This window comes from Pseudophryne corroboree, chromosome 4 (assembly GCF_028390025.1).
Source record: "Pseudophryne corroboree isolate aPseCor3 chromosome 4, aPseCor3.hap2, whole genome shotgun sequence".
NCBI lineage: Eukaryota > Metazoa > Chordata > Amphibia > Anura > Myobatrachidae > Pseudophryne > Pseudophryne corroboree.
Window position 1 is genome coordinate 445,592,045 of NC_086447.1, and position 15,081 is coordinate 445,607,125.

The 15,081-nt window shown below is 47.9% G+C and overlaps 1 protein-coding gene and 1 pseudogene across 4 annotated transcripts in view; both read right to left on the reverse strand.

Annotated features, from left to right (window-relative positions):
• Positions 1-15,081, reverse strand: part of ORC3 (origin recognition complex subunit 3) — a 234,743-nt gene that overhangs the window by 132,678 nt on the left and 86,984 nt on the right. The gene's annotated exons all lie outside the window — the stretch shown is intronic.
• LOC134912450 (5S ribosomal RNA) lies at positions 1,456-1,574 on the reverse strand (annotated as a pseudogene).

A 15,081-nucleotide genomic window follows, 5' to 3' on the forward strand; every position in this document is an offset into this window, starting at 1 on the left:
ATGTTAGAACATAGTAGAAACAGTAAAAATGGGATTTTGGCTACCTATCGGTAAATCCTTTTCTCGTAGTCCGTAGAGGATGCTGGGGTCCATATTAGTACCATGGGGTATAGACAGGTCCACCAGGAGCCATTGGCACTTTAAGAGTTTAATAGTGTGTGCTGGCTCCTCCCTCTATGCCCCTCCTACCAGACTCAGTCTAGAAATTGTGCCCGAGGAGAAGACATACTTCGAGAGAAGGAATTACACAGATAGTGGCGAGATTCATACCAGTTTACACAAACATGCAAATCCGGCCAACATGCTGGAACAACTGAGCAACAGCTGAAACAGTAAATAACGCAGAACTTACCTAGGAACCAGGTAACACTGAACCATAAAAAACAACGCAGGAAAACGAAGCGCTGGGCGGGCGCCCAGCATCCTCTACGGACTACGAGAAAAGGATTTACCGGTAGGTAACCAAAATCCTATTTTCTCTTACGTCCTAGAGGATGCTGGGGTCCATATTAGTACCATGGGGATGTACCAAAGCTCCCAGTACGGGAGGGAGAGCGCGGAGGCTCCTGCAACACTGCTTGACCAAACATGAGGTCATCAGAGGCCAAAGTATCGAACTTTTAAAACTTGGCAAACGTGTTCGACCCAGACCAAGTAGTTGCTCGGCAGAGTTGTACCGCCGAGACACCCCGGGCAGCCGCCCAGGAAGAGCCCACTTTACAAGTAGAGTGGGCCTTTACAGATCTCGGACACGGCAATCCTGCCATGGAATAAGCATGCTGGATAGTGAACCTGATCCAGTGGGAAATCAGCTGCTTAGAAGCAGGACATCCAATTTTCTTTGGATCATATAGGACAAACAGAGAGTCACTTTTCCTATGACGAGCCGTCCTCTTCACGTAAATCTTCAAAGTCCTCACTACATCCAAGGACTTTGAAGTAATTGAGGAGTCAGTAGCCACTGGCACCACAATAGGTTGGTTGATGTGGAAAGGCGACACAACCTTAGGCAGGAACTGTGGACGAGCCCTAAGTTCCGCCCTGTCTTCATGGAAGATCAGATAGGGGCTTTTACAAGATAAAGCCCCCAATTCCGGCACGCGTCGTGCAGAAGCCAAGGCCAACAAGGTGACCGCCTTCCACGTTAGAAACTTGAGATCAGCCTCCTGTAGAGGCTCAAACCAAGCAGATTGCAGGAACTGCAACACTGTAACAATGAAGTATTTAAAACTTAACTTTTAATAATATGTCTATATAAGAAATGGGGTACACAATTTAGAATTGAAAAAAAACTTGCATAAATAATAAATGGATGGCTCTAACTTTTATGAGCCACACTTAAAGAATGAGTCTGCGAACATATTGATGGATTACTACTATGGTAATTCAGTGTCTGGCAAGCATAAGCCCATCTTCCCGTGGAGTCAGCACAAGCCCCAATTAAGTGCCATCAGTAACCTACAACACCTGGTATTCCTAACTGGTCTCCCACTAAAGTACTGACCAGGCCCAACGCTGTATTGCCTCCAAGATCAGACGGGGTTGGGCATATCCAGTGTGGTATGGTAGTAGGTTGCGTATGGAAAAGAGTAGCAAGTGCGGCTGTTCAGAATGGGAAATGTTTGTTATTGTGCCAGTTTTATAAAATACATTTGTCTAACCCGTTGGGGATATTTAGTTGACCCTCATTGCACCGATTGGCAGCCCAAACACATGGGTATGCGGAGGTTAAATCATATGGTCAACAGGGGTTAGTGACAACAGGCCTCTGTTTACCTGTGCATAGCGTAAAGCCGAACAAGGAAAGTAGCCTATTATGATTTAAGGCATATATAACAAACAAACACAAAATCTGAAAAAAGAATACCTGTTATTGCAGACTGAGTATATCTGTCATAAGGACATTAATTGAATAATACTTTTTAATACATAGACATTTGATAAGGATATTATCTGTGCTAGATTTCAAATAAGATGTTAGTTTGTATCAGTGGAAAAGATATGAAAAGGCTAGCAACAATAACAGAAAAAAGAGTAATTGAGTGTGTTTTTATAACATCCAATGTCCCTGATATAATTATCACCACCTCCAAAGTATATATCAAGAAGAAAACAAAACAACAGGGGAATTTTGGGGACATAGAATACCTGCTGCAAAAGTAAACAGTCAAATACTGGCAGCCAGTATATTAGATACAGTTATTGCCATGAACTTTGCATAGGTTAATACAAAGAGGCCTATAGCATCCAATGTCCCAGATACAATTATAACCACCTTTGAAATATATATCAAGAAAAAAAGAAGAGAGAGAGGTGGCGGATTTTTTTTAGGGACACCGAATACTTGCTGCAATAGTAAGCAGTCAAATACTGGCAGCCAGTGCATTGGATACAATTGTTGCCATGAACTCTGCGTAGGTTGATACAAAGAGGCCTATAACATCCAAAATCCCAGATACAATTGTAACCACCTTCTAAGTATATATGAAGAAAAGAAGGGGGGGGGGAAAGAATCATAGGGACAGAGAATCCTTGCTGCAATAATAAACAGTCAAATTACTGGCAGCCAGAGTGTTAGATAATAAGAATTTACTCACCGGTAATTCTATTTCTCGTAGTCCGTAGTGGATGCTGGGAACTCCGTAAGGACCATGGGGAATAGCGGGCTCCGAAGGAGGCTGGGAACTCTAGAAAGATTTATGACTACCTGGTGTGCACTGGCTCCTCCACTATGACCCTCCTCCAAGCCTCAGTTAGGACACCGTGCCCGGACGAGCAGACATAATAAGGAAGGATTTAGAATCCCGGGTAAGACTCTTACCAGCCACACCAATCACACCGTACAACTCGTGATACTAGATCCAGTTTGACAGTATGAAAACAACTGAGCCTCTCAACAGATGGCTCAACAATAACCCTTTAGTTAACAATAACTATGTACAAGTATTGCAGACAATCCGCACTTGGGATGGGCGCCCAGCATCCACTACGGACTACGAGAAATAGAATTACCGGTGAGTAAATTCTTATTTTCTCTAACGTCCTAGTGGATGCTGGGAAATCCGTAAGGACCATGGGGATTATACCAAAGCTCCCAAACGGGCGGGAGAGTGCGGATGACTCTGTAGCACCGAATGAGAGAACTCCAGGTCCTCCTCAGCCAGGGTATCAAATTTGTAGAATTTTGCAAATGTGTTTGCCCCTGACCAAGTAGCTGCTCGGCAAAGTTGTAAAGCCGAGACCCCTCGGGCAGCCGCCCAAGATGAGCCCACCTTCCTTGTGGAATGGGCATTTACAGATTTTGGCTGTGGTATGCCTGCCACAGAATGTGCAAGCTGAATTGTACTACAAATCCAGCGAGCAATAGACTGCTTAGAAGCAGGAGCACCCAGCTTGTTGGGTGCATACAGGATAAACAGCGAGTCAGATTTTCTGACTCCAGCCGTCCTGGAAACATATATTTTCAGGGCCCTGACAACGTCTAGCAACTTGGAGTCCTCCAATTCACTAGTAGCCGCCGGCACCACAATAGGCTGGTTCAGGTGAAACGCTGACACCACCTTAGGGAGAAATTGGGGACGAGTCCTCAACTCTGCCCTATCCATATGGAAAATCAGATAAGGGCTTTTACATGATAAAGCAGCCAATTCTGACACTCGCCTGGCTGAAGCCAAGGCTAATAACATGACCACTTTCCACGTGAGATATTTCAGATCCACGGTTTTTAGTGGCTCAAACCAATGTGATTTTAAGAAACTCAACATCACGTTGAGATCCCAAGGTGCCACAGGAGGCACAAACGGGGGCTGAATATGCAGCACTCCTTTTACAAAAGTCTGAACTTCAGGTACTGAAGCTAGTTCTTTTTGAAAGAAAATCGACAGAGCCGAGATCTGTACTTTAATGGAGCCTAGTTTTAGGCCCATATCCACTCCTGCTTGCAGGAAATGCAGAAATCGACCTAGTTGAAATTCCTCTGTTGGGGCCTTATTGGCTTCGCACCATGCAACATATTTTCGCCATATGCGGTGATAATGCGTTGCCGTAACATCTTTCCTGGCCTTAATAAGCGTAGGAATGACTTCTTCCGGAATACCCTTTTCTTTTAGGATCCGGTGTTCAACCGCCATGCCGTCAAACGCAGCCGCGGTAAGTCTTGGAACAGACAGGGCCCCTGCTGTATCAGGTCCTGTCTGAGCGGTAGAGGCCACGGGTCCTCTGAGAGCATCTCTTGAAGTTCCGGGTACCACGCTCGTCTTGGCCAATCCGGAACCACGAGAATTGTGTTTACTCCTCGCTTTCTTATTATTCTCAATACCTTTGGAATGAGAGGCAGAGGAGGGAACACATAAACCGACTGGTACACCCACGGTGTCACTAGAGCGTCCACAGCTATCGCCTGAGGGTCCCTTGACCTGGCGCAATATCTTTTTAACTTTTTTTTTGAGACGGGACGCCATCATGTCCACCTGTGGTTTTTCCCAACGGTTTACCAGCATCTGGAAGACTTCTGGGTGAAGTCCCCACTCTCCCGGGTGGAGGTCGTGTCTGCTGAGGAAGTCTGCTTCCCAGTTGTCCACTCCCGGAATGAACACTGCTGACAGTGCTAGTACATGATTCTCCGCCCATCTGAGAATTTTTGTGGCTTCTGCCATCGCCATCCTGCTTCTTGTGCCGCCCTGTCGATTTACATGGGCGACTGCCGTGATGTTGTCTGACTGGATCAGCACCGGCTGGTGTAGGAGCAGGGCTTTTGCTCGACTTAGGGCATTGTAGATGGCCCTTAGTTCCAGAATATTTATGTGAAGGGAAGTCTCCTGACTCGACCATAGTCCTTGGAAGTTTCTTCCCTGTATGACTGCCCCCCAGCCTCGAAGGCTGGCATCCGTGGTCACCAGGACCCAGTCCTGTATTCCGAACCTGCGGCCCTCTAGAAGATGGGCACTCTGCAGCCACCACAGTAGAGACACCCTGGTTCTTGGAGACAGGGTTATTAAGCGATGCATCTGAAGATGCGATCCGGACCACTGGTCCAACAGGTCCCACTGAAATATTCTGGCATGGAACCTGCCGAAGGGAACTGCTTCGTAAGAAGCTACCATCTTTCCCAGGACCCGTGTGCAGCGATGCACTGATACCTGTTTTGGTTTCAGGAGGTCTCTGACTAGAGATGACAACTCCCTGGCTTTCTCCTCCGGGAGAAACACTTTCTTCTGGACTGTATCCAGAATCATACCCAGGAACAGTAGTCGTGTCGTCGGAACCAGCTGTGACTTTGGGATATTCAGAATCCAGCCGTGCTGGTGCAGCACCTCCTGAGATAGTGCTACTCCCACCAACAACTGTTCCTTGGACCTCGCTTTTATTAGGAGATCGTCCAAGTACGGGATAATTAAAACTCCCTTTCTTCGAAGGAGTATCATCATTTCCGCCATAACCTTGGTAAATACCCTCGGTGCCGTGGACAGTCCAAACGGCAGCGTCTGGAATTGGTAATGGCAATCCTGTACCACAAATATGAGGTACTCCTGGTGAGGATGGTAAATGGGGACATGCAAGTAAGCATCCTTGATGTCCAGGGATACCATGTAATCCCCCTCGTCCAGGCTTGCAATAACCGCCCTGAGCGATTCCATCTTGAACTTGAATTTCTTTATGTACGTGTTCAAGGATTTCAAATTTAGAATGGGTCTCACCGAACCGTCCGGTTTCGGTACCACAAATAGTGTGGAATAATAACCCCGGCCTTGTTGAAGTAGGGGTACCTTGATTATCACCTGCTGGGAATACAGCTTGTGAATTGCCGCTAGCACCGCCTCCCTGTCTGAGGGAGCAATCGGCAAGGCAGATTTTAGGAACCGGTGGGGTGGGGACGCCTCGAATTCCAGCTTGTACCCCTGAGATACTATTTGCAGGATCCAGGGATCCACCTGTGAGCGAACCCACTGATCGCTGAAATTTTTGAGGCGACCCCCCACCGTACCTGGCTCCGCCTGTGGAGCCCCACCGTCATGCGGCGGACTTGGAAGAAGAAGCGGGGGAGGACTTTTGCTCCTGGGAACCTGCTGTTTGTTGCAGCCTTTTTCCCCTACCTCTGCCTCTGGACAGAAAAGACCCGCCTTTTCCACGCCTGTTTTTCTGGGTCCGAAAGGACTGAATCTGATAAAACGGCGCCTTCTTAGGCTGTGAGGGGACATGGGGTAAAAATGCTGACTTCCCAGACGTTGCTGTGGAAACTAGGTCCGAGAGACCATCCCCAAATAATTCCTCACCCTTAAATGGTAACACTTCCATGTGCTTTTTTGAATCTGCATCTCCTGTCCACTGGCGAGTCCATAAGCCTCTCCTAGCAGAAATGGACAATGCACTTACTTTAGATGCCAGTCGGCAGATTTCCCTTTGTGCATCTCTCATATATAAGACTGAGTCTTTTATATGGTCTATGGTTAACAGGATCGTGTCTCTGTCTAATGTGTCAATATTTTCTGACAGTTTATCTGACCACGCAGCGGCAGCACTGCACATCCAAGCTGACGCAATAGCTGGCCTAAGTATAATGCCTGTGTGTGTATATACATACTTCAGGATCGCCTCCTGCTTTCTATCAGCAGGTTCCTTGAGGGCGGCCGTATCCGGAGACGGTAGTGCCACCTTTTTAGACAAACGTGTGAGCGCTTTATCCACTCTAGGGGGTGTTTCCCAACGTGACCTATCCTCTGGCGGGAAAGGGAACGCCATTAGTACCTTCTTAGGAATTACCAATTTTTTATCAGGGAAAGCCCACGCTTCTTCACACACTTCATTTAATTCATCTGATGGGAGAAAAACTACGGCTAGTTTTTTCTCTCCAAACATAATACCCTTTTTAGTGGTACCTGTAGTCATATCAGAAATGTGTAACACCTCTTTCATTGCCTCAATCATGCAGTGAATGGCCTTAGTGGGCATCAGGTTAGACTCATCGTCGTCGACACTGGTGTCAGTATCAGTGTCGACATCTGGGTCTGCTTGAGGTAGCGGGCGTTTTAGAGCCCCTGACGACCCATGCGACGCCTGGGCAGGCACGAGCTGAGAAGTCGGCTGTCCCACATTTGGCATGTCGTCGATTTTCTTATATAAGGAGTCTATACGTGCACTCATTACTTTCCATAAGCCCATCCACTCAGGTGTCTGCCCCGCAGGGGGTGACATCCCTTCTAAAGGCATCTGCTCCGCCTCCACATCATTATCCTCATCAAACATGTCGACACAGCCGTACCGACACACCGCACACACACAAGGAATGCTCCGAATGAGGACAGGACCCACAAAAGCCCTTTGGGGGGACAGAGTGAGAGTATGCCAGCACACACCAGAGTGCTATATAATGCAGGGACTAACTGAGTTATGTCCCCTATAGCTGCTTTTTATACTATATATATATATTGCGCCTAAATTTAGTGCCCCCCCTCTCTGTTTTTACCCTGTTCTGTAGTGTAGACTGCAGGGGAGAGCCAGGGAGCTTCCGTCCAGCGGATCTGTGAAGGAGAAATGGCGCCAGTGTGCTGCAGGAGATAGCTCCGCCCCTTTTCCGCGTACTATTCTCCCGCTTTTTTCCATATTCTGGCAGGGGTATTTTCCACATATATAGCCTCTGGGACTATATATTGTGGAGTTTTTGCCAGCCAAGGTGTTATTATTGCTTCTCAGGGCGCCCCCCCCAGCGCCCTGCACCCTCAGTGACCGGAGTATGAAGTGTGTATGAGGAGCAATGGCGCACAGCTGCAATGCTGTGCGCTACCTTGGAGAAGACTGATGTCTTCTGCCGCCGTTTTTCCGGACCTCTTCTTGCTTCTGGCTCTGTAAGGGGGACGGCGGCGCGGCTCCGGGACCGAACACCAAGGACTGGGCCTGCGGTCGATCCCTCTGGAGCTAATGGTGTCCAGTAGCCTAAGAAGCCCAATCCGGCTGCAAGCAGGCGAGTTCGCTTCTTCTCCCCTTAGTCCCTCGCTGCAGTGAGCCTGTTGCCAGCAGGTCTCACTGAAAATAAAAAACCTAAACTATACTTTCTTTCTAAGGGCTCAGGAGAGCCCCTAGTGTGCATCCAACCTCGGCCGGGCACGAAATCTAACTGAGGCTTGGAGGAGGGTCATAGTGGGAGGAGCCAGTGCACACCAGGTAGTCATAAATCTTTCTAGAGTGCCCAGCCTCCTTCGGAGCCCGCTAATCCCCATGGTCCTTACGGAGTTCCCAGCATCCACTAGGACGTTAGAGAAATAATTGTTGCCATACACTCTGTATAGGTTGATACAAAGAGTTCACGCAAATTTAAGAAAAAAGCACACAACATACAATGCTGCAACTTGAGGTGCCCTGCGATGTACTATATGTATGTTCTCAATTAATCAATTAATTAATGCAATTTAGACATAATACAGAGCCTAGATAATTTTATAACAGAATTGCGGTTAATTACCACAGGTAAGAATGCAGCCGATCATATGGTTAATTACCACGAGTAAGAATGCAGCCGATCATATAAAACACCTATAATGAATGGTGCCTATATACATGCAGCCGATCATATAAAACACCTATAATAAATGGTGCCTATATACTTGCTGCTCACAACCAGCATCATAAATAGTCCAATTCGACATTGGCTTTAACATTTGAGGTGAGGACAAACTGGACAGGGAAGGAAGGGGGGATACTTATTTTACTGTGCGCCTCCCCGTCCCATCAGGTGCCGCTAGACCGCTTGAGTCCGTGCGGTATGCAGGCTGAGCGTCTCGTCCGGTTTCCTCTCCTCTGCCGCTGGTCTGAGCCTGGTCACGTGAGAGCGCTCTCCGTGACCCTAATCACGTACCCAACGTACGTTTCGCAGCAGGCTTGTTCACGGGTAGCGCTGGATGTTATAGACCTCTTTGTATCAACCTACGCAGAGTTCATGGCAACAATTGTATCCAATGCACTGGCTGCCAGTATTTGACTGCTTACTATTGCAGCAAGTATTCGGTGTCCCTAAAAAATTCCGCCACCTCTCTCTCTTCTTTTTTTCCTTGATATATATTTCAAAGGTGGTTATAATTGTATCTGGGACATTGGATGCTATAGGCCTCTTTGTATTAACCTATGCAAAGTTCATGGCAATAACTGTATCTAATATACTGGCTGCCAGTATTTGACTGTTTACTCTTGCAGCAGGTATTCTATGTCCCCAAAATTCCCCTGTTGTTTTGTTTTCTTCTTGATATATACTTTGGAGGTGGTGATAATTATATCAGGGACATTGGATGTTATAAAAACACACTCAATTACTCTTTTTTCTGTTATTGTTGCTAGCCTTTTCATATCTTTTCCACTGATACAAACTAACATCTTATTTGAAATCTAGCACAGATAATATCCTTATCAAATGTCTATGTATTAAAAAGTATTATTCAATTAATGTCCTTATGACAGATATACTCAGTCTGCAATAACAGGTATTCTTTTTTCAGATTTTGTGTTTGTTTGTTATATATGCCTTAAAATAAGAATTTACTTACCGATAATTCTATTTCTCGGAGTCCGTAGTGGATGCTGGGGTTCCTGAAAGGACCATGGGGAATAGCGGCTCCGCAGGAGACAGGGCACAAAAAGTAAAGCTTTACGATCAGGTGGTGTGTACTGGCTCCTCCCCCTATGACCCTCCTCCAAGCCTCAGTTAGGTACTGTGCCCGGACGAGCGTACACAATAAGGAAGGATTTATGAATCCCGGGTAAGACTCATACCAGCCACACCAATCACACCGTACAACCTGTGATCTAAACCCAGTTAACAGTATGATAACAGCGGAGCCTCTGAAAAGATGGCTCACAACAATAATAACCCGATTTTTGTAACTATGTACAAGTAATGCAGATAATCCGCACTTGGGATGGGCGCCCAGCATCCACTACGGACTCCGAGAAATAGAATTATCGGTAAGTAAATTCTTATTTTCTCTATCGTCCTAGTGGATGCTGGGGTTCCTGAAAGGACCATGGGGATTATACCAAAGCTCCCAAACGGGCGGGAGAGTGCGGATGACTCTGCAGCACCGAATGAGAGAACTCCAGGTCCTCCTTAGCCAGGGTATCAAATTTGTAGAATTTTACAAACGTGTTCTCCCCCGACCACGTAGCCGCTCGGCAGAGTTGTAATGCCGGGACCCCTCGGGCAGCCGCCCAAGAAGAACCCACCTTCCTTGTGGAGTGGGCTTTTACCGATTTTGGCTGTGGCAGGCCTGCCACAGAATGTGCAAGCTGAATCGTACTACAAATCCAGCGAGCAATAGTCTGCTTAGACGCAGGAGCGCCCAACTTGTTGGGAGCATATAGTATAAACAGCGAGTCAGATTTCCTGACTCCAGCTGTCCTTGAAATGTATATTTTTAAAGCTCTGACAACGTCCAACAACTTGGAGTCCTCCAAGTCGCTTGTAGCCGCAGGCACTACAATAGGTTGGTTCAGATGAAATGCTGACACCACCTTAGGGAGAAAATGCGGACGAGTCCGCAGTTCTGCCCTGTCCGAATGGAAAATCAGATATGGGCTTTTGTAAGATAAAGCTGCCAGTTCTGACACTCTCCTGGCCGAAGCCAGGGCTAGTAGCATGGTCACTTTCCATGTGAGATATTTCAAATCCACAGTTTTTAGTGGTTCAAACCAATGAGATTTGAGAAAGTCCAAAACAACATTGAGATCCCACGGTGCCACTGGAGGCACCACAGGGGGCTGTATATGCAGCACTCCCTTAACAAAAGTCTGGACTTCAGGAACTGAAGCCAATTCTTTTTGGAAGAAAATCGACAGGGCCGAAATTTGAACCTTAATAGATCCCAATTTGAGACCCATAGACAATCCTGATTGCAGGAAATGTAGGAATTGACCCAGTTGAAATTCCTCCGTCGGAGCACTCCGATCCTCGCACCACGCAACATATTTTCGCCAAATGCGGTGATAATGTTGCGCGGTTACTTCCTTCCTTGCTTTAATCAAAGTAGGAATGACTTCTTCCGGCATGCCTTTTTCCTTTAGGATCCGGCGTTCAACCGCCATGCCGTCAAACGCAGCCGCGGTAAGTCTTGAAACAGACAGGGACCCTGCTGAAGCAAGTCCCTTCTCAGAGGTAGAGGCCACGGATCTTCCGTGATCATCTCTTGAAGTTCCGGGTACCAAGTCCTTCTTGGCCAATCCGGAACCACTAGTATCGTTCTTACGCCTCTTTGCCGTATAATTCTCAATACTTTTGGTATGAGAGGCAGAGGAGGAAACACATACACCGACTGGTACACCCAAGGCGTTACCAGCGCGTCCACAGCTATTGCCTGCGGATCTCTTGACCTGGCGCAATACCTGTCCAGTTTTTTGTTGAGGCGAGACGCCATCATGTCCACCATTGGTCTTTCCCAACGGGTTACCAGCATGTGGAAAACTTCTGGATGAAGTCCCCACTCTCCCGGGTGAAGGTCGTGTCTGCTGAGGAAGTCTGCTTCCCAGTTGTCCACTCCCGGGATGAACACTGCTGACAGTGCTATCACATGATTCTCTGCCCAGCGAAGAATCCTTGCAGCTTCTGCCATTGCACTCCTGCTTCTTGTGCCGCCCTGTCTGTTCACATGGGCGACTGCCGTGATGTTGTCCGACTGGATCAACACCGGTTTTCCTTGAAGCAGAGGTTCTGCCTGGCTTAGAGCATTGTAGATTGCTCTTAGTTCCAGAATGTTTATGTGAAGAGACGTTTCCAGGCTCGACCACACGCCCTGGAAGTTTCTTCCTTGTGTGACTGCTCCCCAGCCTCTCAGGCTGGCGTCCGTGGTCACCAGGATCCAATCCTGTATGCCGAATATGCGGCCCTCCAATAGATGAGCACTCTGCAACCACCACAGAAGAGATACCCTTGTCCTTGGAGACAGGGTTATCCGCTGGTGCATCTGAAGATGCGACCCTGACCATTTGTCCAACAGATCCCTCTGGAAAATTCTTGCGTGGAATCTGCCGAATGGAATTGCTTCGTAAGAAGCCACCATTTTTCCCAGGACTCTTGTGCATTGATGTACAGACACCTTTCCTGGTTTTAGGAGGTTCCTGACAAGCTCGGATAACTCCTTGGCTTTTTCCTCCGGGAGAAAAACCTTTTTCTGAACCGTGTCCAGAATCATCCCTAGGAACAGCAGACGTGTTGTCGGAATTAACTGGGATTTTGGAATATTCAGAATCCACCCGTGCTGTTTTAGCACTTCTTGAGACAGTGCTAATCCCATCTCTAGCTGTTCTCTGGACCTTGCCCTTATTAGGAGATCGTCCAAGTATGGGATAATTAATACGCCTTTTCTTCGAAGAAGAATCATCATCTCGGCCATTACCTTGGTAAAGACCCGAGGTGCCGTGGACAATCCGAACGGCAGCGTCTGAAACTGATAGTGACAGTTCTGTACGACGAACCTGAGGTATCCCTGGTGTGAGGGGTAAATTGGAACGTGGAGATACGCATCCTTGATGTCCAAGGATACCATAAAGTCCCCTTCTTCCAGGTTCGCTATCACTGCTCTGAGTGACTCCATCTTGAACTTGAACTTCTTTATGTACAGGTTCAAGGATTTCAGATTTAGAATAGGTCTTACCGAGCCATCCGGCTTCGGTACCACAAATAGAGTGGAATAATACCCCTTTCCTTGTTGTAAAAGGGGTACCTTGACTATCACCTGCTGAGAGTACAGCTTGTGAATGGCTTCCAAGACCGTCACCCTGTCGGAGGGGGACGTTGGTAAAGCAGACTTCAGGAAACGGCGAGGTGGATCCGTCTCTAGTTCCAACCTGTACCCCTGAGATATTATCTGCAGGATCCAGGGATCTACCTGCGAGTGAGCCCACTGCGCGCTGAAATTCTTGAGACGACCCCCCACCGCCCCCGAGTCCGCTTGAGAAGCCCCAGCGTCATGCTGAGGCTTTTGTAGAAGCGGGGGAGGGCTTCTGTTCCTGGGAAGGAGCTGCCTGTTGCTGTCTCTTCCCCCTTCCTCTGCCTCGTGGCAGATATGAATATCCCTTTGCTCTCTTGTTTTTAAAGGAACGAAAGGGCTGCGGTTGAAAAGTCGGTGTCTTTTTCTGTTGGGGAGTGACTTGAGGTAAAAAGGTGGATTTCCCGGCTGTAGCCGTGGCCACCAAATCCGATAGACCGACACCAAATAACTCCTCCCCTTTATACGGCAAAACTTCCATATGCCGTTTTGAGTCCGCATCGCCTGACCACTGTCGCGTCCATAAACTTCTTCTGGCCGAAATGGACATAGCACTTACCCGTGATGCCAGTGTGCAGATATCCCTCTGTGCATCACGCATATAAAGAAATGCATCCTTTATTTGCTCTAAAGACAGTAAAACATTGTCCCTATCCAGGGTATCAATATTTTCAATCAGGGACTCTGACCAAGCTACCCCAGCACTGCACATCCAGGCTGTCGCTATAGCTGGTCGTAGTATAACACCTGTATGTGTGTATATACTTTTTTGGATATTTTCCATCCTCCTATCTGCTGGATCTTTAAGTGCGGCCGTCTCAGGAGAGGGTAACGCCACTTGTTTTGATAAGCGTGTGAGCGCCTTGTCCACCCTAGGAGGTGTTTCCCAGCGCGCCCTAACCTCTGGCGGGAAAGGGTATAAAGCCAATAACTTCTTTGAAATTAGCATTTTTTTATCGGGGGCAACCCACGCTTCATCACACACCTCATTTAATTCATCTGATTCAGGAAAAACTATAGGTAGTTTTTTCACACCCCACATGATACCCTGTTTTGTGGTACCTGTAGTATCAGCAATATGTAACGCCTCCTTCATTGCCAAAATCATATAACGTGTGGCCCTACTAGAAAATACGGTTGATTCGTCACCGTCGCCACTGGAATCAGTGCCTGTGTCTGGGTCTGTGTCGACCGACTGAGGCAAAGGGCGTTTTACAGCCCCTGACGGTGTTTGAGGCGCCTGGACAGGCACTAATTGATTGTCCGGCCGTCTCATGTCGTCAAACGACTGCTTTAGCGTGTTGACACTATCCCGTAATTCCATAAATAAAGGCATCCATTCTGGTGTCGACCCCCTAGGAGGTGACATCCCCATATTTGGCAATTGCTCCGCCTCCACACCAATATCGTCCTCATACATGTCGACACACACGTACCGACACAGCAGACACACAGGGAATGCTCTTAACGAAGACAGGACCCCACTAGCCCTTTGGGGAGACAGAGGGAGAGTTTGCCAGCACACACCAAAAGCGCTATATATGACAGGGATAGCCTTATAATAAGTGCTCCCTGTATAGCTGCTTTAATAATATAGTTTTGCCACAATTTTGCCCCCCCTCTCTTGTTTTACCCTGTTTCTGTAGTGCAGTGCAGGGGAGAGCCTGGGAGCCTTCCTGACCAGCGGAGCTGTGTGAGGAAAATGGCGCTGTGTGCTGAGGAGATAGGCCCCGCCCCTTTTTCGGCGGGCTCGTCTCCCGCTCTTTAGTGGATTCTGGCAGGGGTTAAATATCTCCATATAGCCCCCGGAGGCTATATGTGAGGTATTTTTAGCCAAAAAAGGTTTTCATTTGCCTCCCAGGGCGCCCCCCTCCCAGCGCCCTGCACCCTCAGTGACTGCCGTGTGAAGTGTGCTGAGAGGAAAATGGCGCACAGCTGCAGTGCTGTGCGCTACCTTAAGAAGACTGAGGAGTCTTCTGCCGCCGATTCTGGACCTCTTCTCGTTTCAGCATCTGCAAGGGGGCCGGCGGCGAGGCTCCGGTGACCATCCAGGCTGTACCTGTGATCGTCCCTCTGGAGCTAATGTCCAGTAGCCAAGAAGCCAATCCATCCTGCACGCAGGTGAGTTCACTTCTTCTCCCCTAAGTCCCTCGTTGCAGTGATCCTGTTGCCAGCAGGACTCACTGTAAAATAAAAAACCTAAGCTAAACTTTTCTAAGCAGCTCTTTAGGAGAGCCACCTAGATTGCACCCTTCTCGGCCGGGCACAAAAATCTAACTGAGGCTTGGAGGAGGGTCATAGGGGGAGGAGCCAGTACACACCACCTGATCGTAAAGCT